Consider the following 27720-nt stretch of genomic DNA (forward strand, 5'->3'; position numbering starts at 1 on the left):
GCCTCTCTGCCTACTTGTGATCCCTATCTGTCGAATAAATAAATAAATAAAAATCTTAAAAAAAAATGAATACAGTATTATACTTCTAACCCAAGATGGAGCAACATCCATTTTTTGGATTATTTTTATTTTGGACTATAACAAACACAACCACAACCAGTAACGTACTAATTTTCTCCATATTCATTTGGATTTTAGGAAATTATCGTCTTTGTTCCTGCATACATAACCATTAGGAAAAGAGAAAAAGTTATGCCACATTATAAAATCTGTAAATTGCAGAAGTTGACAGCTTGAAGACAACCTCTTAGGAGTTGGAAGGAAAACAAGTGTCACAAGAGATGAGACAAGTACATACTAGGACAGCAAGCTGGGGAACTGACTGTTTTTGGTGTCACTGACCCAAATAGTAGTTACTCTTTTCCTCATGGCAATTTTTGTCACCTCCTCAAAGAGGGTGATTTTTGGTGTATGTTGTGAAGAACTTTTTTTTTTTTCAGACATAGAGTTGCTTTGAAGGGAGGTGCGATGACAAACTTTCAAGCACAAATAAGAATGATACCAAAATCAAAGATTTACCCTTTTTAATGAATAAGAACAAAAAACAAATGAACAATGATTGTAAAGAACTGTAAATAAGGCAATGACAAGCAATAATCTCTGAAGATGAGAAACACACAGTGCATGATTTCTATAATTGTGTCAACTTCCTAAAGAGAGCATTTCCAGGCCACCACCCAACAAAGAGAAACCAGACAGAGCTTACTAGTCTCCCTGAACTGAAGAGAGAGAATTACAATTGTGGGAGGAACAAGGCAACATGTTCTCAGGATAATGTGGCAGAAAGGGAAAAAATTTCAGGGAGATAACTGTGAATGTCTAGAGAGAGTTGTTCTCTTGTATTCAGCTAAGTACTAATCAGCGCATACAGGCAAAGAAACTCCACAGTGAATTACCTTAAAAATTAGAAGTAATAGCACCAGATTTTCACTTAGTCTTGGGAATAGTGCTTGTTTCTATAAGACAGACTGGACTGGGGCGCCTAGGTGGCTCAGTGGGTTAAAGCCTCTGCCTTCAGCTCAGGTCACGATCCCAGGACATCCCTAGATCCCTAGACATTCACAGTTATCTCCCTGAATTTTTTTTCCCTTTCTGCCACATTGTCCTGAGAACAAGTTGCCTTGTTCTTCCCACAATTGTAATTCTCTCTCTTCAGTTCAGGGAGACTACTAAGCTCTGTCTGGTTTCTCTTTGTTGGGTGGTGGCCTGGAAATGCTTTCTGACATGCCCCACGTCAGGCTCTCTGCTCAGAGGGAAGCCTGTTTCCCCCTCTCTCTCTCTGCCTGCCTTACTGGCTACTTGTGTTCGCTGTCTGTCAAATAAATAAAAATAAAATCTTTAAAAAAAAAGACAGACTGGACTTTTTTGATATATGGGTCTCTTTTTAGAAAAAAGTGTAAGTCTTTTCTTTATATGGGGGAATAATTTGCCCTATACTGAACAATAACAAAGTCTGGGCTACATTAATTTTGAAAGCAAAATCTGAAAGTATAACATTGTTTCCAAATAATTGTGCCTTAGAACAAAGCTAAACAATATTGATATATATGAATAAACAGAACTCAATAAAGCAAAATAATAATATCTACATGCAATGAAAAATCCACAAACATACAAAGAAGCAGAAAATTATGACCAATAAACAATCTATTGAAACTGACCTTGATCTGACTTAGATATTAAAATTACCAAAAACATTTTGCATAACAGCTCATATAAGAGTAGTTATATAACTATTTGTATTCTATTTGTTGAGAAGTTAAATAAAAACCTAGAAGATGAAAAATGTATTTGCATGTATTAAAGATATTAAGACATTGCAAGAAGGTGATTAATGAACTGCAAGACAGTGAAAGAAGCACAAAGAAAAATGGAAATATAAATAAAAATGAATAGACTATCTGTCAGCTATGGGACAACGTTAAGAAGTCAAATATAAGTATAATTGAAGTCAATGAAGGAGAAAAAAAAGAAAGACTATAAAATATTTTAAGGAATGATAATTATTGATGAAAAATATAAACCTGAAATCTAAGAATCTTACTATATTCTTTTTTTTAAGATTATTTATTTATTTATTTATTTGACAGACAGAGATCACAAGTAGGCAGAGAGGCAGGTAGAGAGGAGGAAGCAGGCTCCCTGTTGAGCAGAGAGCCCAAGAATAACTGTGAATGTCTAGGGATCTAGGGATGTCCTGGGATCATGACCATCTTCATTCCCATCCTTCCAAAGCTGTACAGAAAATGCTCAGGAAACAAAAGCTACCAAGAGCAAACCTGAGCAAATTACTTAGCCTGCAAGGGTAGTGCACTTCCACCTTGAGCAAAGACATTTGACACTCACCACAACAGGCTCCTCCCTCAGAAGATCAGAAAGAACATCCAGCCAAAACGAGCCTCATTGATCAAGGAGAACAGCAGAACTCCAGAACTAGGGGAAAGCAAGCATATATTTCATGGCTTTTCCCCCATGAGTCTTTAGTCTTGCAAAGTTATTTATTTATTTTTTTCTTATTCTATTTTTTTAACTTTTTCCTCTTTCATCTTTTAACATTTTCTAGCTAGTTCATCTTAACAATACCTTTCTAAAAAAATGTTTTTAAACCTTCATTGTTATAGTTATATTTTATCCTTTCATAGTATTTAACCTTATTTTTTTGTATACATACCAGGTTTTTTTTTTCCTTTAAAATTTTTGGATACAATTTCTTCTAATAGATCAAAAATGACTTTGTTCTAGTCTCCAGTCTGAGCACATTCTCTCCTCTTTTTTTTTCTTTTTCCAACCAACTTATCAATTCCTTTTTTAGAGTTTTTTAAAAATTTTCATCTTTACACTCATAATCCATCCCTTCATCATTGTTACTCTTATATTTACATATATGTATGTTTTTCTTTCTTTACAATTTTGGGAGATAGTTTCTTCTAAGAGACCAAAATACACCCAAAATCTAGTGTGTGGCTCTGTTCTATGCACCAGTCTAAATATATATATGTTTATGTGTGTGTGTGTGTGTATTAAATATATTAAATTTTTATTGCAATTTTTCCCTCTTAATTCTCTCTGCAGTTTTGGGTCTCTTCTGATTTGGTTAGTGTACATTTTTTCTGGGGTCTTTGCCATCCTTTTAGTATTTTATACTCTCTTTCATATATTCTTATGTGGATAAAATGAAAAGGCAGAAAAACTCACCACAGAAAAAAGAACAAGAGGCAGTACCAAAGACTAGGGACCTAATCAATACAAACATTGGTAATATGTCAGAAATACAATTCACAATGATGACTCTCAAGGTGCTACCTGGGCTCAAAAAAGGCATGGAAGAGATTAGAGTAATGTTTTCAGGAGAAATAAAATCCCTTTCTGGAGAAATAATAGAACTAAAATATAACTGAATTGAAAAAAAAAAAAAAAGCTATGGGACACCTGGGTGGCTCAGTTGGTTGAGCAGCTGCCTTCGGCTCAGGTCAGCTAGTCTATCACTGAAAATAGAAGGAGAGATTAAAAAGCTTGCAGGACAAAAATAATTAATTACAATTATTGCAAACACCAAACCAGCCCTACAGGAAATATTGAAAGTAAAAAGAGAGCCTAAAAGTAGTAGACCAGAAAGGAACAGAGGCAATATACAAGTTATAGTCACCTTACAGGCAATACAATGGCACTAAATTCATATCTTTCAATAGTTACCCTGAATGTAAATGGGCTAAACACCCCAATCAAAAGACACAGGGTATCAGAATGGATAAAAAAACCAAAACCCATTAATATGCTGTCTACAAGAAACTCATTTTAGATGCAATGACACCTCCAGAATTAAAGTGAGGGGGTGAAAAACAATTTACCATGCTAATGGACAACAGAAGAAAGCTGGGTGGCAATCCTTATATCAGATCAATTAGATTTTAATCCAAAGACTATAATAAGAGATGAGGAATGACACTATATCCTATTCAAAGGGTCTGTCCAACAAGAAGATCTAACAATTTTAAATATCTATGCCCCTATCATGGGAGCAGAGAACTATGTAAACAAATTAATAACAAAATCAAAGAAAAATGTCGACCATAATACAATAATAATAGGGGACTTTAATGCTCCCCTCATTGAAATGGACAGATTTTCCAAGCAAAAGATCAACAAGGAAATAAAGGCCTTAAATGACACACTGGACCAGAGGGACATCACAGATCTATTCAGAACATTCTATCCCAAAGCGACAGAATATACATTCTTCTCTAGTGCACATGGAACATTCTCCAGAATAGATCGCATCCTGGGTCCCAAATCAGGTCTCAACTGGTACCAAAAGATTGGGATCATTCCCTGCATATTTTCAGACCACAGTGCTCTGAAGCTAGAACTCAATCACAAGAGGAAAGTTGGAAAGAACTCAAACACTTGGAGGCTAAACAGCATCTTTCTAAAGAATGAATGGGTCAACAGGAAACTAAAGAAGAATTGAAAATATTCATGGAAACAAATGATAATGAAAACACAACAGTTCCAAATCTGTGGGACACAGCAAAGGCAGTCCTGAGAGGGAAGTATATAGCGATATAAACCTTTCTCAAGAAACAAGCAAGGTCTCAAATACACAACCTAAGCCTACACCTAAAGGAGCTGGAGAAAGAACAGCAAAGAAAGCCTAAACCCAGTAGGAGAAGAGAAATCACAAAGATCAGAGCAGAAATCAATGAAATAGAAAACAAAGAACAATAGAACAGATCAACAAAACTAGGAGCTGGGTCCTGGAAAGAATTAATAAGATGGATAAACCCCTGGCCAGACTTATCAAAAAGAAAAGAGAAAGGACCCAAATAAATAAACCATGAATGAAAGATGAGAGATTACAATCAACACCAAAGAAAGGCAAACAATTATAAGAACATATTATGAGCACCTATATAGTAGCAAATTTGACATTCTGGAAGAAATGGATTCATTCCTAGAGATGTATGAATTACCAAAACTGAACCAGAAAGACATAGAAATTCTGAACAGACCTAAACCCGTAAGGATATTGAAGTAGTCATCAAAAATCTCCCAACGAACAAGAGCCCAGGGCCAGATGGCTTCCCAGAGGAATTCTACCAAGCATTCAAAGAAGAATTCATACCTATTCTTCTGAAACTATTCCAAAAAATAGGAATGGAAGGAAAACTTCCAAACTCATTTTATGAGGCCAGCATTACCTTGATCCCCAAACCAGAAAAAAACCCCATCAAAAAAAGAATTACAAACCAACATCCTTGATGAACACAGATGCGAAAATTATCAACAAAATACTAGCCAACATGATCCAACAGTACATTAAAAGTATTATTCATCATGACAAGTGGGATTTATTCCTGGGCTACAAGGTTGGGTTCAACATCCACAAATCAACCAATATGATGCAATATGTTAATAAAAGAAAGAACAAGAACCATATGATACTCCCAATAGATTCTGAAAAAGTATTTGACAAGGTACAGCATCCTTTCTTGATCAAAACTCTTCAAAGTGTCCATAGCCCGCTCCCCCTATGGACATTGGGGAGGGGAGGCGAACCATAAGAGACTATGGACTCTGAAAAACAACCTGAGGGTTTTGAAGGGTCAGGGGTGGGAGGTTGGGGGAAGAGGTGGTGGGTGATGGGGAGGGCACGTTTTGCATGGAGCACTGGGTGTTGTGCAAAAAGAATGAATACTGTTACGCTGAAAAAATTAAAAAAAAAAAAAAAAAAAAAAAAACTCTTCAAAGTGTAGGGATAGAGGGCACATACCTCAATATCCACAACACCATCTATGAAAAACCCACAGCAAATATCATTCTCAATGGGGAAAAACTAAGAGCTTTTCCCCTAAGGTCAAGAACATGGCAGGGATGTCCACTATCAACATTGCTATTCAACATAGTACTAAATGCCCTAGCTTTAGCTATCAGACAACAAAAAGAAGTAAAAGGCATTGGTACCAGCAAAGAAGTCAAACTATCACTCTTTGCAGATGATATGATACTTTCTGTGGAAAACCCAAAAGACTCCAGTCCAAATCTGATAGAACTTGTACAGGAATTCAGTAAAGTGTCAGGATATAAAATCAATCCACAGAAGACAGTTACATTTCTATACACCAACAGCATAACAGAAGAAAGATAAATTAAGGAGTCAATTACATTTACAATTGTACCCAAAACCATAAATTACCTAGGAATAAACCTAACCAAAGAGGCAAAGAAACTGTACTCAGAAAACTATAAAGTAGTCATGAAAGAAATTGAGGAAGACACAAAGAAGTGGAAAAATATTCCATGATCCTGTATTGGAAGAACAAATATTGTGAAAATGTCTATGCTACCTAAAGTAATCTACACATTTACTGCATTCCCTATCAAAATACCATCCTTTTTTTTTTCAAAGAAATGAAACAAATAAACCTAAAATTTATATGGAGAAGACCTCAAATAGCCAGAAGAATGTTGAAAAAGAAACTCAAACTTAGTGGCATCACAATTCCAGACTTCGAGCTCTATTACAAAGCTGTCATCATCAAGACATTATGGTACTGGCACAAATACAGACACATAGATCAGTGGAACAGAATAGAGAGACCAGAAATAGACCCTCAACTCTATAGTCAACTAATCTTTGACAAAGCAGGAAAGAATGTCCAATGGAAAAAGATAGTCTCTTCAACAAATGGTGTTGGGAAAATTGGACAGCCACATGCAGAAAAATGAAACTGGAACATTTCCTTACACCAACATGAAAATAGACTCCAAATGGATGAAGGACCTCAATGTGAGCAAGGAATCCATCAAAATCCTTGAGGAGAACACAGGCAGTAACCTCTTTAACCATGGCTGCAACAACTTCTTCCTAGGAACATCGTCAAAGGAAAGGGAAGCAAGGGCAAAATGAACTATTGGTACTTCATCAATATCTAAAGCTTTTGCACAGCAAAGGAAACAGTTAACAAAACTAAAAGACAACTGATAGAATGGGAGAAGATGTTCTCAAATGACATATCAGATAAAGGGCTAGTATCCAAAATCTATAGAGAACTTGTCAAACTCAACACTCAAAGAACAAATACTCCAATCAAGAAATGCACAGAAGATATGAACAGACATTTCTGCAAAGAAGATACCTAGATGGGGGCACCTGGGTGGTTCATTGGGTTAAAGCCTCTGCCTTAAGCTCAGGTCATGATCCCAGGGTCCTGGGATCGGGCCCCACATTGGGCTCTCTGCTCAGCAGGGAGCCTACTCTCTCTCTCTGCCTGCCTCTCTGCCTACTTGTGATCTCTGTCTGTCAAATAAATAAATAAAATCTTTTAAAAAAAAAAAAAAAAAGAAGATACCTAGATGGCCAACAGACACATGAAAAAGTGCTCCATATCACTCGGTATCAGAGAAATACAAATCAAAACCACAATGAGATACCACCTCACACCAGTCAGAATGGATAAAATTAACAAGTCAGGAAATGACAGATGCTGAAGAGGATGGGGAGAAAGGGGAACCCACCTACACTGTTGGTGAGAGTGCAAGCTGGTGGAGCCACTCTGGAAAGCATGAAGTCCCCTCAAAATGTTGAAAATAAAGCTACCCTGTGACCCAGCAATCTCACTACTGGGTATTTGCCCTAAAGATACAACTGTAGTGATTTGAAGGGGCATGTGCACCCAAACATTTATAGCAGCAATGTCCACAATAGCCAGACTATGGAAAGAACCTAGATTTCCATCAACAGATGAATGGATAAAGAAGATTTGGTATATATATATATATACCAAATCTTCTTTATCCATTCATCTGTTGATGGAAATCTAGGTTCTTTATCCATTCATCTGTTGATGGAAATCTAGGTTCTATCTATATATATATAGATATATCTCACACAATGGAATACTATGCAGCCATCAAAAGAAATGAAATCATGCCATTTGCAATGATATGGATGATATGGATCCAATGATATGGATATCCATATCCAATGATATGGATGGAACTAGAGGGTATTATGCTGAGTGAAATAAGTCAAGCAGAGAAAGACAATTATTGTATGATCTCCATGATGCAAGGATTTTGAGAAGCAGAGTGTGGGGTTTGGGGGGTAGGGAAGGAAAATATGAAATAAGATGGATCACGAAGGAAACAAACCTTAAGAGACTCTTAATCTTACAAGAAAAGCCTAACAAAACAAAACCGAGGTTGGTGGGTGGATGGGGAGTGTGAATGGGTTATGGACATTGGGAGAGTTTGTAGTATGGTGAGTGCTGTGAAGTGTGTAAGCCTGACAATTCACAAACTTGTATCCTTGGGACAAATAATACATTATATGTTAATAAAATAATTAATAAAAAATCCTTTAATATACCTCATGTCTGAAACAGAAATTAATTCAAATGGATTACAAATCTAATATATATAGACTGTTTCATTGACAGATCCTTAAATTGATTTTTTATGTCTCTTTTCTTGAGCTAGTACGGTCCCCCAGGAAAAATATTAAATATTCTTTCCTTAAATTATTCTATTAACGACCTGGCTGGAAAGCTTAAATTTCAGCATTGGCTCTTCATACCAAATTTTGTATTTTCAGAAAACCCTTAATATCTTTCAATTCCACTACTCTATTAATATGTTTTTACAACTTTCCAAAGAATAGGTCTACTTTATCCACTCAGAGTGGGATGGATTGTTTATTGGTTGAGTAGGGTCACATAGAGGAATATGATATTCTTTTTTTTTTCCATTTTATTTATTTTTTTCAGCGTAACAGTATTCATTGTTTTTGCACAACACCCAGTGCTCCATGCAAAACGTGCCCTCCCTATTACCCACCACCTGTTCCCCCAACTTCCCACCCCTGACCCTTCAAAACCCTCAGGTTGTTTTTCAGAGTCCATAGTCTCTTATGGTTCGCCTCCCCTCCCCAATGTCCATAGCCCGCTCCCCCTCTCCCAATCCCACCTCCCCCCAGCAACCCCCAGTTTGTTTTGTGAGATTAAGAGTCATTTATGGTTTGTCTCCCTCCCAATCCCATCTTGTTTCATTTATTCTTCTCCTATCCCCCTACCCCCCCATGTTGCTTCTCCATGTCCTCATATCAGGGAGATCATATGATAGTTGTCTTTCTCTGATTGACTTATTTCACGAAGCATGATACCCTCTAGTTCCATCCACGTCGTTGCAAATGGCAAGATTTCATTTCTTTTGATGGCAGCATAGTATTCCATTGTGTATATATACCACTTCTTCTTTATCCATTCATCTGTTGATGGACATCTAGGTTCTTTCCATAGTTTGGCTATTGTAGACATTGCTGCTATAAACATTCGGGTACACGTGCCCCTTCGGATCACTATGTTTGTATCTTTAGGGTAAATACCCAGTAGTGCAATTGCTGGGTCATAGGGTAGTTCTATTTTCAACATTTTGAGGAACCTCCATGCTGTTTTCCAGAGTGGTTGCACCAGCTTGCATTCCCACCAACAGTGGAGGAGGGTTCCCCTTTCTCCGCATCCTCGCAGGCATCTGTCATTTCCTGACTTGTTAATTTTAGCCATTCTGACTGGTGTGAGGTGATGTCTCATTGTGGTTTTGATTTGTATTTCCCTGATGCCGAGTGACGTGGAGCACTTTTTCATGTGTCTGTTGGCCATCTGGATGTCTTCTTTGCAGAAATGTCTGTTCATGTCCTCTGCCCATTTCTTGATTAGATTGTTTGTTCTTTGGGTGTTGAGTTTGCTAAGTTCCTTATAGATTTTGGATACTAGCCCTTTATCTGATATGTCATTTGCAAATATCTTCTCCCATTCTGTCAGTTGTCTTTTGGTTTTGTGAACTGTTTCCTTTGCTGTGCAAAAGCTTTTGATCTTGATGAAATCCCAATAGTTCATTTTTGCCCTTGCTTCCCTTGCCTTTGCCGTTGTTCCTAGGAAGATGTTGCTATGGCTGAGGTCGAAGAGGTTGCTGCCTGTGTTCTCCTCAAGGATTTTGATGGATTCCTTTCTCACATTGAGGTCCTTCATCCATTTTGAGTCTATTTTCATGTGTGGTGTAAGGAAGTGGTCCAATTTCATTTTTCTGCATGTGGCTGTCCAATTTTCCCAGCACCATTTATTGAAGAGGCTGTCTTTTTTCCATTGGACATTCTTTCCTGCTTTGTCGAAGATTAGTTGACCATAGAGTTGAGGGTCGATTTCTGGGCTCTCTATTCTGTTCCACTGGTCTATGTGTCTGTTTTTGTGCCAGTACCATGCTGTCTTGAGGATGACAGCTTTGTAATAGAGCTTGAAGTCCGGAATTGTGATGCCACCCACTTTGGCTTTCTTTTTCAATATTCCTTTGGCTATTCGAGGTCTTTTCTGGTTCCATATAAATTTTAGGATTATTTGTTCCATTTCTTTGAAAAAAAATGGATGGTATTTTGATAGGGATGTTGATTAGATTGTTTTAGGTAGCATTGACATTTTCACAATATTTATTCTTCAATTCCAGGAGCATGGAACATTTTTCCATTTCTTTGTGTCTTCTTCAATTTCTTTCATGAGTACTTTATAATTTTCTGTGTATAGAGTCTTAGCCTCTTTGGTTAGGTTTATTCCTAGGTATCTTATAGTTTTGGGTGCAATTGTAAATGGGATTGACTCCTTAGTTTCTCTTTCTTCTGTCTTGTTGTTGGTGTACAGAAATGCAACTGATTTCTGTGCATTGATTTTATATCCTGACACTTTACTGAATTCCTGTACAAGTTCTAGCAGTTTTGGAGTGGAGTCTTTTGGGTTTTCCACATATAGTATCATATCATCTGCGAAGAGTGATAGTGTGACTTCTTATTTGCCAATTTGGATGCCTTTAATTTCTTTTTGTTGTCTGATTGCTGAGGCTAGGACTTCTAGTACTATGTTGAATAGCAGTGGTGATAATGGACATCCCTGCCATGTTCCTGACCTTAGCGGAAAAGCTTTCAGTTTTTCTCCATTGAGAATGATATTTGCGGTGGGTTTTTCATAGATGGCTTTGATAATATTGAGGTATGTGCCCTTTATCCCTACACTTTGAAGAGTTTTGATCAGGAAGGGATGCTGTACTTTGTCAAATGCTTTTTCATCATCTATTGAGAGTATCATATGTTTCTTGTTCTTTCTTTTATTAATGTGTTGTATCACATTGATTGATTTGCGGATGTTGAACCAACCCTTCAGCCCTGGAATAAATCCCACTTGATCGTGGTGAATAATCCTTTTAATGTACTGTTGAATCCTATTGGCTAGTATTTTGGCGAGAATTTTTGCATCTGTGTTCATCAAGGATATTGCATTCCTAGAGACATATAAACTACCACAACTGAACCAGGAAGAAATAGAAAAGCTGAACAGGCCCATAACCAGTAAGGAGATTGAAACAGTCATCAAAAATCTCCAAACAAACAAAAGCCCAGGGCCAGACGGCTTCCCAGGGGAATTCTACCAAACATTTAAAGAAGAACTAATTCCTATTCTCCTGAAACTGTTCCAAAAAGTAGAAATGGAAGGAAAACTTCCAAACTCATTTTATGAGGCCAGCATCACCTTGATCCCAAAACCAGACAAGGATCCCACCAAAAAGAGAACTACAGACCAATATCCCGGAATATGATATTCGATTTTCCTCTTAACTAATCCTTCAATTTGAATTTCCATTTTCACTTTCAATTTAAGATATCTTGGAAAGCTTTGGGCTTTTGGAGTTTGAATCTATTTGTTTCCAGGGATTTCCCATTGCTAATTTAAGACACTTTACTCAGAACTTTAAAACATATTCATTCTGAAGTAATGGTGAAGATATAGAGAAAAAAAAAATCCATGTACTGTTGGTGGGAGTGAAAACTGGTGCTGCTACTGTGGAAAACAGAATGGGATTCCTAAAAAATTAAAAACAGAGCTACCGTATAATCCAGTAATTGCACTTCTGTCTATTTATCCAAAGAATACAAAAACACTAATTTGAAAGGACACATGAACCCCTATGTTTATTGCAGCATTATTTACAATAGTCAAATTATGGAAACAGCCCAAGTGTCCATCAGTAGATGAATGGACAAAGAAGAATTTAATACATATATCATGTATTTATAATAACATTACTTAGCTATAAAAAGAATGAAATCTCCTGGGGTACTGGGTGACTCAGTTGGTAGAGCATCTGACTCTTGGTTCAGCTCAGGTCATATTCTCATGGTTTGTGGGATTGAGCACCCACCAAGTCAGGCTCCTCGCTCAGTGGGTAGTCTGCTTGAAAGATTTTCTCCTTCCACCCTCCCCATAACCCCCTACTCACACATACTTTGTATCTAAAATGAATAAATAAATCTTTTAAAAAATAATATTGTTTTCCACTTGCCATGACATGATGGAGATACAGAGCATAATGTTAAGTGGAATAAGTCAGTCAGAGAAAGACAAATACCATATGATTTCACTCATAGTTGGAATTTAAGAAACAAAGCAAATGAATATAGGATTTAAAAAAAAAAAAAAAAAAAGAGAGACAAGCCAAGAAATAGACTCTCAGCTTTAGGGAACATACAGGGTTTCCAGAGGGGAAGTGAGTGATGGGTGAAATAGGTGATGGGGATTAAGGAATGCATTTGTGATGAGCACCATATGTTGTATGGAAGAGAGGAATCACTAAATTCTACACTTGAAACTGATATTACACTGTATGTTTACTAACTGGAATTTAAATAAAAACTTAGGGATAAAAAAAGAAAAATAATAAATTTTATAAAAGCAAAGTGAAAAAGGAAAGAAAAAAAATTAAAAGTACACATATGATGAGCACTGAGTAAGGTTTAGAAGTGTTAAATCATGGAGCACCTACATGGCTCAGTGAGTTAAGCCTCTGCCTTTGGCTCAGGTCATGATCTCAGAGTCCTGGGATTGAGCCCGCATCAGGCTCTCAGCTCAGCAGGGAGCCTGCTTCCCCCACTCTCTCTCTGCCTGCCTCTCTGCCTCCTTGTGATCTCTGTCTCTATCAAATAAATAAATAAAATCTCAAAAAAAAAGAGAAAATGACCATGAAAACAAATGGCAGAGAATAGACTCCAGAAAAATATTGCCACAGAGAAGACGAAAATCAAGTATTTGACTGAACATTTTGTCATGATTTTTTTTTAATTTTCATTATCCACTGATCTCTATCTAATTTCAAGTATTTAAGTTTTATTTTAGAATTTTTATTTGTTTTATTTTTATATTTTTCAGTTCTAGGCCTAAATTTTGCTTTTTATCCTTTAATTATTGTAAAATTTCATACAGTTATTTTAAAGTTAGCATCTCATAATTTCACATATTTGGATCTCTTTTGGATAAGTTTTTATTGTTTGAATTTTTTCCTCTGGGTTTTCAGTAATATCCTATCTATTTCTATTCCTAGCCATATTTCATATTGAACACGAAAGTAAAAATTGTGGTGGCTATATTAATTTCTAGTAATACTAGTTTCTGCCAACATAACTTAGCCTTTAGGTGTCCAAATTAAAAAACAGACAAAACCTGAGTAAGTAATGGTAGGATGAAGGAGGGCCTTATTCTTGATGAGCTCCTTATACCAATTTTTCTTCAGCTACAAATGTATAAAAATCTCCCTTCAAATTTTCACCCTTTTATTTTCTAATTTTGGAACCAATAATTATCTGTTGGGAAATATGCGAATGTCTAGTGCGTTCTTTTACTGTTGAATATTGACTCCGAAATTCTTACTAACCACATAATTTCCTGACACTTTTAATCCAAGTTTTTTCATGGTTAGTATAGATTTTATATTTGTTCATATGCTAAAAACATTTCTTAACTTATTGATGGTTAAAAGAAGAACTCTTGTCAACCTACTGTATAATAAGCAGTTTTCATATTTGCATTTTATAATCATAATTTATAATATGTAGTTAGTAAAGAAAAATATGCATAACACCTGGAGACCTTAAAGTAAAAACTTTATAGCTTCCTTCACTTTTTTCAACATAATTAGTACCAAAAAATAATATATCTAACATATATAATATATACATATATACATATGTGTGTATATATGTGTGTGTGTGTGTGTGTGTGTGTGTGTATATATAAAACTGAGCAATTTCACTTTTGTAAGTAACTTTAGATGTCGCCACTGTGTTAGAAACAAAGTTTAAAATATTTAAGTATGCAATAAAATGCTTGTTCTTGCTTTCACTACAAAGTCCATGTGCTGAATTTTCTCACATTTCTGGAGTAATTATTATTCAAAATTTCATTAATTAATTGCAGTCTTAGAGAATATTTCATTTGATATTTCCTACCGAATATAATACACCTAAAATTAATATTATTTTGCTAAAATCCAAAGTAAATTCAATTTATAATAATTTTATAGACAAGATAAGAAACTAATATAATTCTTCTTTAATGAAGCTACTAACGTGAGGCAGTTTTATGCTCCACACTGTTCAAACATGTATCACTTACAAGTATGTTCTTTTTCTCAGATGCCCCAGTCTTACTTGAAATATTTTTGCATTAAAGGCATGTATGTGGGGCACCCTGGGTGGCTCAGTGCGTTAAGCCTCTGCCTTAGGCTCAGATCCTGATCTCAGGGTCCTGGGATGGAGTTCTGCATGTGGCTTTCTGCTCAGCAGGGGACATACTTCTCCCTCCCCCTCTGCCTGCCTCTCTGTCTACTTGTAATCTCTCTCTTTCTGTCAAATAAATAGAAAAAATCTTTAAAGAAATAAAGACACATATGCATACACACACGTGACCATGTATGTACTTTTTTTCAGTGTTTTATCTCTTCTTTTGTAGTTTTTTGCTATTAAATGGACAGTTTTTAATTTTTTCAAATTTTTAAAAAAGATTTTATTTATTTATTTGACAGACAGAGATCACAAGTAGGCAGAGAGACAGGCAGAGAGAGGAAGGGAAGCAGGCTCCCTGCTGAGTGAAGAGCCCAATGCGAGGGGTGGGGGGGGGGGGCTTAATCGCAGGACCCTGAGATCATGACCTGAGCTGAAGGCAGAGGCTTTAACCCACTGAGGCACCCAGGCACCCCAAAGGACAGTTTTTTGGTTTTTTTGTTTTTGTTTTTGTTTTTGTTTTTGTTTTAAGATACTCTGGGAAAGCCTGGGTTGCTCAGTTGGTTAAGTGTCTGCCTTTGACTCAGGTCTGCTTATTCCTCTGCCCTTCACCCTTCTTGTACTCTCTCTCTCTCAAATAAATAAATATCTTTAAAAAAATAAATTAAAAAAATATGTTGTTGTAGATGACTAAAGTGTTGATTTGTGAAGTTCAGATGCTCCATAAGTTCCAGTCTTAAGACTGATTTTATGTTGACATCACTGTTATTTCTCAAATGCGAAATATTTTATATTCTTCATATGAAAGAGAGTTTTACTTGCAATGATGCTGAAAGTAAATCTGTGGTTGTGAAGAAAATTAAAGGTAAACAAAAACTTAGTGTTCAATAATACAATTTCCATGCCCATATATTTTGTGTTCTATCATATCTTCTTTGTCGTCAAAAATATCAGGACACATTTATATGAACTTTGACCATAAATTAGCTTAAAAACCAAGATACTACTATTTATTTCCATTCTTTTCTCATTTTCAAATTTTCATTCATTGCTATGCCTTTTTTCATTTGTGGTTTATATGCTTCTATTTATTTTTGTATTTTTTTAAGATTTTATGTATTTATTTGACAGAGAGAGCACAAACGGGAGGAGTGGCAAACAGAGGGAGAAGCAGGCTCCCTGCTAAGTGAGGAGTCTGATTCTGGACTCAATCTCAGGATGCTGGGATCATGACCTGAGCTGAGGTGCTTAACCCACCTACCAAGCCACCTAGGCATCCCAAGATTTATGTGTTTCTAATTATAGAACATGTCTGTGAAGAAAAAAAAATTATACTTGTATTTCATATAAAATTATATGTCTTTATATATAAAATGAAGGTCAATGCAAATTTAACCAAAAAGCTCTATTTTTTTAAGTTGTAAAACTTTGCTTTTGTCTTTTTCCCAAGAACTACATGTTCTAAAATAAGATTCTACTGAATTGTTTGCTAAAATGGTATTATTGAGAAAAATAGTTAAATATTAAACTTTGAAGTGTGCAGTTTAACTAACCTACTTAAAGCTAAAATTCACATGGAAAATATATTGTATGTATGGCAATTGTGCTAAGTCTCATAAATAGAAACAAAACTTTTTTTTATGATGGGAGGACATGGTGCCATTTAAATATTTATATGTAAATATTAGAAAAACATTCTTGGGATAGAGTATTTTCCAAAAAAATATTTTTAATATTTTACTTTATTAAGTAAGAAGTTCTTTGTCCTACTTTTTCATTAAAGTTTTGTATCCAATTGGTGCAAAATTTAGTATCTTGATTATACTGTAGCACATGTGTTAACTGATGTATTGAAACTAAGAAAACAAACTTAAACACCTAATAGGAGTGAAGGGTAGACAGCATGGAAATAAGCTGAATCACACAACAGAACTCTGGAAGATTTCAGAAATTTCTGGAAATAAATCCATCTGAAGGCATGTATATAGGTGTTATCTCAAGACATGATTTGCAAGGCTTATGGCTTAAAACCTGCAAATAAAACAATTACATCCCCTTCCCCTACCTGTTGCAATTCTGAAGTTTCACTCTCTGCAGGTCTTCCTACAAGAGATAGATTGGATTAAATCTCCTGAAACTCAGTGAAGCCTAGAGCACTATGTAGAAAAACAAAAAGTGTGCAAAAGTCTATGGTTAGTTGCCCCAGTTTGTTTCACTTGGCTATTAGGAAACACAGAATCAGTCTCTTATCCACTTTCCTCATACTTCCAGCCTCCTTCCCACATCTACCACTACCCACAAAAAGATGAAGAGCCCTCTATGGTCCAAAATGCCAACTACTGGGACTCCTAGAAGGAAATGACTGAATGTCTGCCTAGCATGTTATTATTAAGCCTTCTAGTCATTAAGTCCCACCAATCCTCACAAAACCCCAGCAACCTTTGAGTGCCTCACTATTCCAGATGAAAAAAAAAAAAAAAAAAAAAAAAAAAGAAAGGTCAAGTATAATCAGCCATTTGAAGAAATGCTCTGATGTGAAAAATAAACTAAAGCATGCACTAATTAGCCAACAACCAAAAACTAAAACTAAAAATTGACTTTTAAAAATTATGTGTAGGTGTGCCTGGGTGGCTCAGTGGGTTAAGCCTCTGCTTTCGGCTTGGGTCATGATCTCAGGGTCCTGGGATCAAACCCCACATCATGCTCTCTTCTTGTCAGACAGCTGGCTTCCTCCCCTGTTCTCTCTGCCTGCTTCTCTGCCTACTTGTGATCTCTCTCTCTGTCAAATTAAAAAAAAAAAATGTGTACACAGTGCGGTCATAAAATTTAAATTATATTAAAGTGAAGTATACTGTTATATTAAGGAGAGAATATTGTGACCTCAAACCACCAATGCAAATACTTCTGAAAACCACAAAATCACATGGCAAAATGAAGAAATCTCTTGTGACATTCATATGGAATTACATATTTTATTTAAGTCAAGCTTATTTACCACACATAACTTTATACATTTATTTTTATATTAGACCTTTATGTCATGATTTTTTTAATAAATAACCTATTTGGATACTTTATTAAGTATCCTTGTTTCTCATCAAAAATAAATTATTGACAAATTTGGAATCAGCCATTTTGGTCAGATTAAATAATGGAGATAAACAAAAGACAATTTTAAGGATTTTTAGGTATAATGTTAAGGAAAAAGAAGTAGTTTTGTTTGATTTAATGAATGTTTAGTGAAAAGCATTTTCTAAATTATTTTCACTCATTGAAAACATCAATACAATCAGTTCTGAGTTTCTCCACACTTCATGATAAAATAATAATAATAATAATAAAAATACTTCTCCAATCTTCACAGGAAGTAGGAGAGAGAAAAATCTACCAGCCCTGGAAAATTATGCCAGTCATTTAATTAAAATAATATCCATGTTTTCAATTTGCTATTACCTATTGAGCACCCACTGTAAGGGTTTTAGACACTACTTTGGTCAAGAAGACATGCCGATCTTTCAGTCACGGTCTCTGCCATACAAAATAGAAGGCACTTTAATGGTGTTAGGAATTCAAAAGTAATTAAGATATCTGATGGTGTTGGCAGAAAGAAAATGAAGCTTTGTAAAGAAGAGAAATGGAATGAGAATTTTTTAATGAGAATGGTTCATGTTCGAGCTTTTGGTTAGCAAATGATTCCCTGGAGAGAAAATACAACATCCTGGAGAAGATGAATTACATATGTGTGTCATTTATTATGTTTGTAAAGGGAGATATTTAACAGAAGAGTTTGTTTTATCTTAGTCTAACCATATTTTTATCAAACATACTGTGTTTACTTGTTTTAATCATGGCATGTGAATGGATGACAGCAAGTGCATGTGTGTTCACAAATGTGTGCAGTAGAATGCTGCACAAGCTGTTTTTCTATTTTCTTTGAAGTCTCTGCTTCTTGTTCATGTATGCATCTTTTGACATATGCTCTCCTTCCACATTTCCTTTATCTCTGGCTTATCTTTCTCTTTTAATAGGAATCACAGTTTTCTCTTATTTTTTTGAAGTCCAACGGGGCCAAGAAATTCACCACTAGGAGGTAATCTCAGTCCTACTTAGAAGATACAATGGGGAAGTGTCTGTTCCAGTCTTCTGCCCATTTTTTGACAAGATTATCTGCTTTGTGTGAATTTAGTTTGAGGGGTTCTTTATAGATCTTGAATATCAGCCCTTTGCTGTAGTGTCATTTGCGAATATCTTCTCCCATTCCGTGGGTTGTCTCTTTGTTTTGTTGACTGTTTGCTTTGCTGTGTAGAAGCTTTTGATCTTGACGAAGTCCCAAAAGTTCATTCTTGTTTTGTTTCCTTTGCCATTGGAGACATAGCTTGAAAGAAGTTGCTGTGGCCGATGTCAAAGAGGTTACTGTCTATGTTCTCCTCTACAATTTTGATAGATTCCTGCCTCACCTTGAGGTATTTTATCCATTTCAAGTTTATCTTTGTGTATGGTGTAAGAGAATGGTCAAGTGTCATTCTTCTATATGTAGCTGTCCAATTTCCTCAGCACCATTTATTGAAGAGACTGTTTTTTCCACTGTATATTTTTTCCTGTGTAGTCAAAGATTATTTGACCATAGAGTTGAGGGTCCATATCTGGGATCTCTACTCTGTTCCACTGGTCTATGTGTCTGTTTTTGTGCCAGTAACATGCTATCTTTGTGATCAAGCTTTGTAGTAAAGCTTGAAATCAGGCAACATGATACCCCCAGTTTTGTTTCTATTTTTCAACATTTCCTTAGTGATTCGGGGTCTTTTCTGTTTCCATAGAAATTTTAGGATTGTTTGTTCCAGGTCTTTGAAAAATGCCAGTAGAATTTTGACCAGGTTGGCATTGAAAGTCTAGATGGCTCTAGGCAGTATAGACATTTTAACAATGTGTATTCTGCCAATCTATGAACAAGCATGGAATGGTCTTTCATCATTTGTGTCTTCTTCAATTTCTTTCATGAGTGTTCTGTAGTTCCTCGAGTACAGATCCTTTGCCTCTTTGGTTAGGTTTATTCCCAGGTATCTTATGGTTCTTACTGCTATATATAGTAAATGGAATCAAATCTCTCATTTACCTTTCTATATTTTCATTGTTAGTGTATGAGAAAGCAACTTATTTCTGTGCATTGATTTTGTATCCTGCCACATTACTGAATTGCTGTATGAGTTCTAGTAGTTTGGGGGTGGAGTCTTTAGGGTTTTCCATATAAAGCATCATGTCATCTGTGAAGAGAGAGTTTGACTTCTTCATTGCTAATTTGAATACCTTGTATTTCTTTTTGTTGTCTGATTCCTGTTGCTAGGACTTCTAATACTATGTTGAGTAACAGTGGTGAGAGTGGACATCCTTGTTGTGTTCCCAGTCTCAAAGGGAAGGCTATCTGCTTTTCCCCATTGAGGATGATATTTGCTGTGGGTTTTTCATAGACAGATTTTATGAAGTTGAGGAATGTTCCCTCTATCCTTAAACTTTGAAGCATTTTAATCAGGAACAGATGCTGTATCTTGTCAAATGCTTTTTCTGCATCAATTGAGAGGACCATGCGGTTCTTCTCTCTTCTCTTTTATTGATTTGTTCTATCACATTGCTTCATTTGTGAAATTTGAACCACCCTTGCTCCCATGGATAAATCCCACCTGGTCATGGTGGATAATCTTTTTAATATACTGTTGGAACCTATTAACAAGGATCTTGTGGAGAATCTGAGCATCCATATTCATCAGGGATATTGGTCTGAAATTCTCCTTTTGGGTGGGGTCTTTGCCTGGTTTGGGGATCAGGGTAATGCTGGTTTCATAAAAAGTGTCTGGAAGTTTTCCTTCTGTTTCTATTTTTAGGAACAGCTTCAGGAGAACAGGTATTATTTCTTCTTTGAATGTTTGGTAGAATTCTCCAGGGAATCTGTCAGGGCCTGGGCTCTTGTTTTTGGGGGAGGATTTTGATAACCTCTTCAATCTTGTTACAAGATATTGGTCTATTCAGGTTGTCAATTTCTTCCTGATTTAGTTTTGGAAGTTTATAGGTTTCCAGGAATGCATCCATTTTATCTAGATTGCTTAACTTACTGGCATATACCTGTTGATAATAATTTCTGATGATTGTTTCTATTTCTTTAGTGTTAGTCATGATCTCTCCCTTTTCATTCATAATTTAGTTAAATTGGGTCCTCTCCTTTCTTTTGGATTAGTTTGGCCAATGGTTTATTAATCTTAGTGATTCTTTCAAAAAAACAGCTCTACTTTTGTTGGTGTGTTCTACTGTATCTCTCGTTTCTATGTCATTGATCTCTGCTCTAATCTTGATTATTTCCCTTCTTTTGTGCGGGGTTAGCTTAATTTGTTGTTGATTCTCCTGCTCTTTAAGGTGCAAAGACAGCTGGTGTATTTTGAATTTTTCAATTTTTTGAAGGAAACTCGGGTAGCTATGTATTTCTCCCTTAGGACTGCCTTTGCCGTATCCCATAGGTTTTGGACCAAAGTGTCTTCATTCTCATTGGTTTCCATGAATTGTTTAAGTCCCTCATTGATTTCCTGGTTGATTGAAACATTCTTAAGCAAGGTGGTCTTTAGCTTCCACGTGTTTGTATTCCTTCCATACTTTTTCCTGTTGTTGAGTTCCAATTTCAAAGCATTGTGGTCTGAGAATATGCAGGGAATAATCGCAGTCTTTTGGTATTGGTTGAGTCCTGATTTGTGACCCAGTATGTGGTCTATTCTGGAGAATATTCCATGTGTGCTCGAGAAGAACGAGTGTTCTGTTGTTTTAGGGTGGAATATTCCGTATACATCTATGAGGTTCATCTGGTCCAATGTGTCATTAAATGCTGTTTCTTTTTTGATGTTCTGTTTTCTGCTTTCTCTGACTATAATCTTTAAAATCTAATTTATCTGATAGGAGAATTGCTATGCCAGCTTTCTTTTGAGGCCCATTCGCATGAAAGATGTTTCTCCATCCCTTCACTTTCAGTCTGGATGTATATTTACGTTCTAAATGGGTCTTTTGTAGACAGCATATGGACAGATCTTGTCAGTTTATCCAATCCTTGTGTCATTTTATGGGAGCATTTAGAAGGTTCAGGTTGAGAGTAATTATTGAAAAATATGCTTTTATTGACATCATGTTGCCTGTGAAGTCCTTGTTTCTATAGATTATTTCTGTAAATTTCTGTTCTATGTCACTCTTTGGCTCTTTCTTCTTTTATAGGACCTCCCCTTAGTATTTCTTGCAGTGCCAGCTTGGTGGTCACATACTGCTTTAAACCTTGCCAGTCTTAGAAGCTCTTTATTCACCATCCATTTTGTATGTCAACCTTGCTGGATAAAGTATTCTTTGCTGTATGTTCTTCTCATTTAGTGCCCTGAATATGTCTTGCCAGCCCTTTCTGGCTTACTAGGTTTCTGTGGACAGGTCTGACATTATTATGATGGACCTTCCTCTGTATGTAAGGAATCTCTTCCCCCTAGCTGCCCTCAGGAGCTGTTCTCTAAAATTATGATTCATCAGTGGCACCTGGGTGGCTCAGTGGGTTAAAGCCTCTGCCTTTGGCCCAGGTCATGATCCCAGAGTCCTGGGATCGAGCCCCATATCGGGCTCTCTGCTCAGAGGGGAGCCTGCTTCCTCCTCTCTCTCTGCCTGCCTCTCTGCCTAGTTGTGATCTCTGTCTGTCAAATAAATAAATAAAACCTTTAAAAAAAGAGAAAATTTAGTAAATAAATAAATAAAATTATGATTCATCAGTCTCACAAACAAGTGTCTCAAGGTCTTTCTAGATTCACTGATCTTGGGGGGTGATCTTTCTGCCTCTAGGACACTAACGCTGATTCCATTCCCCAGACTGGGAAAATTTTCATGGAGAATTTGTTCAACTATATCTTCTTGTCTTCTTTCTTTCTCCTCCCCCTCAGGAATCCCAATAATTCTGATGGAATGTTTCATGGTGTCATTTATTTTCCTAATTCTGTTTTCATAATTTCTAAGCTGTTTCTTCCATGCCTCCTCCTGATCATTTTTTCTCTATCAGTTTGTCCTCTAGATCGCTAATTCTATCTTCTGCCTTGGTTATCCTAGCTCATAGACTATTTAGAGTAGATTGGATCTCATTGATAGCATTTTTAACTTTTTTTTGGGCAGCTTTCACTTCTGCCCTTAGAGATTCCATGTTGTCACTAATGGTTTTCTCCAACCTAGCCATTGCCTGATTATTGTTACCCTGCATTCCCTTTCCAACATACAATTTATGTCCAATACTATATCCAATAGTTCTGATGGAGAGGGTACAGTCTCTGATTTTTTCTTTGTTGGGTGTTCCTCCTTCTAGTCATTTTGGTGAGAGGTGTTTGAAGGGATGTGTAGTTGAACATATTAACCACGATCTAGGCAAGTTGCACCCTGGAATGCTTCTGAGCAATCATAAAACTCACCACTAAAACGAAAGAAAAAAAAAGAAAAAAAGATAGAGAGAGAGAAAAGAGAAGACCCAGCCAGAATGGGCACCAAAGACAAGATTTATAAGGTATACAAATAAAAACAGACAAACAAAAAGACAGACAAAACTAATTGGCAAGGAGAAAAAAAAAAAAAAAGACCCAGTCAAAATGAACCCCAAGGATAAGATTTATATAACATCAGAACAAAAACAAATCCACAGAAACACTAACAGAAGAAAAAGATGGGAGGGTGGTTATAAATCGCCAATGCGGGGAGGAAGGTTATTTTGATTCTTCCTGGGAATATCTTGATATCTTTGTTAAAGGACTCAACTTTCCAGAGATAAAGGGAGATTAAAACTGATTTATATATAGGGGTAGTATTTATTAGGAAAAGAGGATTATCTTGAAATATATATATATATATATATATATATATATAAAAGCAAAAGAAAAACACAGGTATATGTATGAAAAAAGTTCAAGTTAAAGGGTTATTATGGAATATGTTGTATTGAACCTCTTGTTGTAATGGTAAGTAGGTTAAAAAATTAAAAAGAACAAGAATAGTAAGAATGAATTCAACATAAAAGTTGTATCTATGAAATATACAGGTTTTAGAGTAATACTGGGAGCTTAATATATTGTTTTCCCCTGATATCAGGGTTTTACAGTTTTATGGGGACGCTGTGGTTGTTGTCCTCGCATTCTTTTGACTAGCTTTCTGGGGGAGTGGCCTGCTGCATCATGTTTTTCAGTCAGTCTTGCTTGGTTTGTGTCTTTCTGCCCCCTATCATGGGGCTGGGCTCTGTGGAAACTGGTTTTTCAGGGTTTTGTTCTCTGGAGTTTGGCACCTTTGTGTGTGTGTGTGTGTGTGTGTGTGTGTGTGTGTGTGTGTGTGTGTGGTTTTTCTGAGGTTTGGTGGAAAGCAAACTATACCCAGACCTCTGTCTCAGAGAGAAGCTCCCCTCTGAGTGGTCCAGAACACAGAGACTCCCCCTGTGCAAACTCCACAGAGCTATGCAACCTCCCACAAGCAGAGCACATCCCCAGCCACTGTCATAGAGGTCACCCAAAGTGCCTACTTGTCTCTCACCCCTGTGCCAGTAAAACTGTGAATGATATTGGTTCAAGAAGCCTGCTTCTGGTGGTTATCTTTGCCAGGACTGCTGTCTGGGGTCCAAACCTCTGGATTTCATAGGTCGCTGCCTGTCCCAGAGATCCCAACCAGAGATAGTGTGCTGAGTTTTTCAAGCCCAGCCTGGGAGTGTTCAGACTCTTGTTTGGTCCTAGAGACCACTGGCTAGCACCCCCATAGAGCTCTCTCAGGTGCCAGTGGGGAATGCAGTTCAGATCCCATTTATGCAGTGTGTGTAGAGCGCAAAAGACTGGGGTTCCAGAGATCACCAGCTGACATGCACATCAGACTTCCTCACATGTGCTGGTGGGAGAGTGCATAGCCCAATGCTGATGCAAGTAGCAGAAAGAGGGGGACTCAGGGAGCACGGCCCAGGGGCTCTGTCGCACTCCCTTTGGCAGGGGTTGTCACCGATAGTGGCTGTCCCATGACCACCCAATTCCACCAGTTTCTCCTTAAGATCTTTTGCTCTTTTTGACTGCTTTTAACCGGACTCCAAGTTAATGCTGGTCTCCAATCACAGGGCTTTCGTATTGGGGTATTACTTTCCAATGGGTCTGTTCTGGTGACTCTGCCCTCCTTCTGTTTATCCTCCAATATCAGTATGATTGTTCCCACTTCATTTAACTCTCCACTAGTGTCTTCTGCCCCCATAGAGATCCAAAAGTGTATAATCCTACATCTCAGACTGATTTCATGGGTGTTCAGAGTGTCCTGGTAGATAATTAGCTCACGTTAGGGGACTGGATAAAACAGGGTCTCCTACTGCTCTGCCATCTTGCCCCTCCTCCCAGAATAATGTTTTCTGGGCAAGATCCACACTTACTCCCAAAGGCAGGTGATCAAGATTAATATCATTAGTGACAGTCATGTTAATACCAAGTACCATTGATCTGATGTGATAAGAATAACAGTTTATCACTATGATCTTCCTTCAAAAAGCCCTTAATTTCAGTCTAACCATAAGGAAAACATCAGACAAATTCAAATTAGAGGATGATTTACAAAATCCCAAGCAATATTCCTCACAACTGTTAAGGTCGTCCTAAACACAAAAAAACTGAGACTTTGTCATCATCTAGATGAATCTAAGGGGATCTAAGAATTTAAGATATTTTACTTTTCTGGATGAGACCTGAAACAGAAAGCACATTAAGTAAAAACTAAGGAAATGTGTGTAAATTATAAACTTTAGTTAATAATAACAAATTGATTTTGGCTTATTAGTTGTGATAAGTTCAATAAGTTAACAATAGGGAAAACAGTATGGGGTATATGGCAACTCTGTATTATCTTTGTAACTTTTCTGTAAATAGAAAACTGTTCTTAAACAAAGAGATTATTTTTTAAATGTTGCTTTCTCAAGTACATGAATTCTTCCAATAGTCAATCTAGAACTATGATGCTGCTTCTTGTTAGAGACCAAATTACATTCATTCTTTCATCTGTCATTTATGATTTCCATTTCCTAGAGGTGCAGGCATTGTTTCTACATTTTAGTCAACAGGAAAGAAGATAAGATGAGGAAGGTTATCACATTATTTTTAAAGAAAAGTGTTTTTTACTGCAAACTATTTGTTAAGATAGATAAACATGGCCACAATTGGCTTCATGAGAGAAGTATATAATTCAGTCTGGGTGGTTGTGTGTCTTGACGAAGATCAAGGGTTTCTCAATGCTATGGATGGAGAGAAGGAGAGAAGGAGAGAGAAACAGAGAGATAGAGACAAAGAGACAAAAAGACACAGAGAGAAAAATATTGTGGTAAAATAAGCAGTGTCTAGAACATTCTCCTTCTTTGGCACACACATGTCCACCTGTAATTTGCTTTTGTACACAAACTACAGTTATATTTCGCACACACACCCCCACAAAGACACACAAGCAAAACAAAACAAAATACAAAGAGCTAGCTAGGTACTTTAACCATTTGAAAATGTACTCTTTATGCATGACATGTAGTCTTCGCCATCAAATACAGGTGTGATTCCTTCATGATCCAGTTATATCAGACATAAGGTCATATAAATTACAGTAATTAAGACAATAATAATGGGGATAGACAAGTAAACAAATAGGAACACAGATATATAAAGAAAACCCTCACATATATATAGACACATGTTTGATAGAGGCAGAAAAAGAGATTTATTGGGGAAACCTGTATTTTTAAAAAAATGATGTTGTGTCGTTTTTGTATTCATGTAGAAAAAAATACAGCATTGCAGCTTTATATCATTCAATACATAAGACTGAATCTTAGATGAATTATAAATAAGTTTGGAAGGCATAACTCCATCTTTCCATGACATTATTTAGTTAACTAAGTTTGATTGATCAAAGGAAGATAGATAGACGATGGGAAGGGATCAAAGTTTTACCAAATCCAGCATATAATGCAGACCTTTACATCATTCTACAAGGCACATATCTAGAAGACTGTGGTTTCAAACATTTGTTAAAATCAAAACAAATGGTCAAAAAGTATTTGTCTTAAATTTAAACATTAATTTTGAGTTAACTGTTTCAAGAAAGATGAGTCATACTAATTATACTTCTTTTTTTTTTTTTAACAGATAAATTACCTTTCTGCTGTTTCACATATGCCATTATAAATTGAATGTTTAGGAGTAAAATAAACATGATAGTATGGTAATTTTTTTTTTTTAGATTTTTTTTATTTATTTATTTGACAGAGAGAGAGATCACAAGTAGGCAGAGACGCAGGCAGAGAGAGAGGAGGAAGCAGGCTTCCTGCGGAGCAGAGAGCCTGATGCGGGGCTCGATCCCAGGACCCTGAGATCATGACCTGAGCCGAAGGCAGCGGCTTAATCCACTGAGCCACCCAGGCGCCCCGATAGTATGGTAATTTAAAGCTATAATATAATATGACTAATATTTAGGGGAAATGATGCCTTCTTTCCAAATAATTTTAGAATTACCAGTGGGTAAGTATTAACTACAGATATCCTGACATTGTTTTTATTCCTATTTATTCCTATTTATTTGATATTGAATTAGAATCCTTATTTAGTTTTTATAGTACTTATATTATTACTGTTGTTAATTTGAATTATGCCATAATTCATAAATAGATATTATAAATAACATTTATATTATACTTAGTGATTTCAAAAGATTGCACATCATTGGTATTATTTAATGCTCACAACCAAATGAAAGGGATTAGAAAGCCATTCTTTTCTTTTTCTTTTTTTTTTCTGAAAAGTTAGTAAGAACATCTTAAATGGCAACAAATGTTTTTTTACCATTATATTTCTTTACTAACTTGCTGTTTATATAAAATAAAATCCAATAATTTGAAGAACACTTGTGAATTAAATCACATAATTGCTCACATTTACAATCAAGTTTAAAAGGTTCATCACCCAAAAAATTATCTTCATAGTATAGACTGAGCTACCCATTTGTGTCTATATGAGACATATATTCATAATGATTTGATT

Source organism: Meles meles, chromosome 2 (genome assembly GCF_922984935.1).
Source record: "Meles meles chromosome 2, mMelMel3.1 paternal haplotype, whole genome shotgun sequence".
NCBI lineage: Eukaryota > Metazoa > Chordata > Mammalia > Carnivora > Mustelidae > Meles > Meles meles.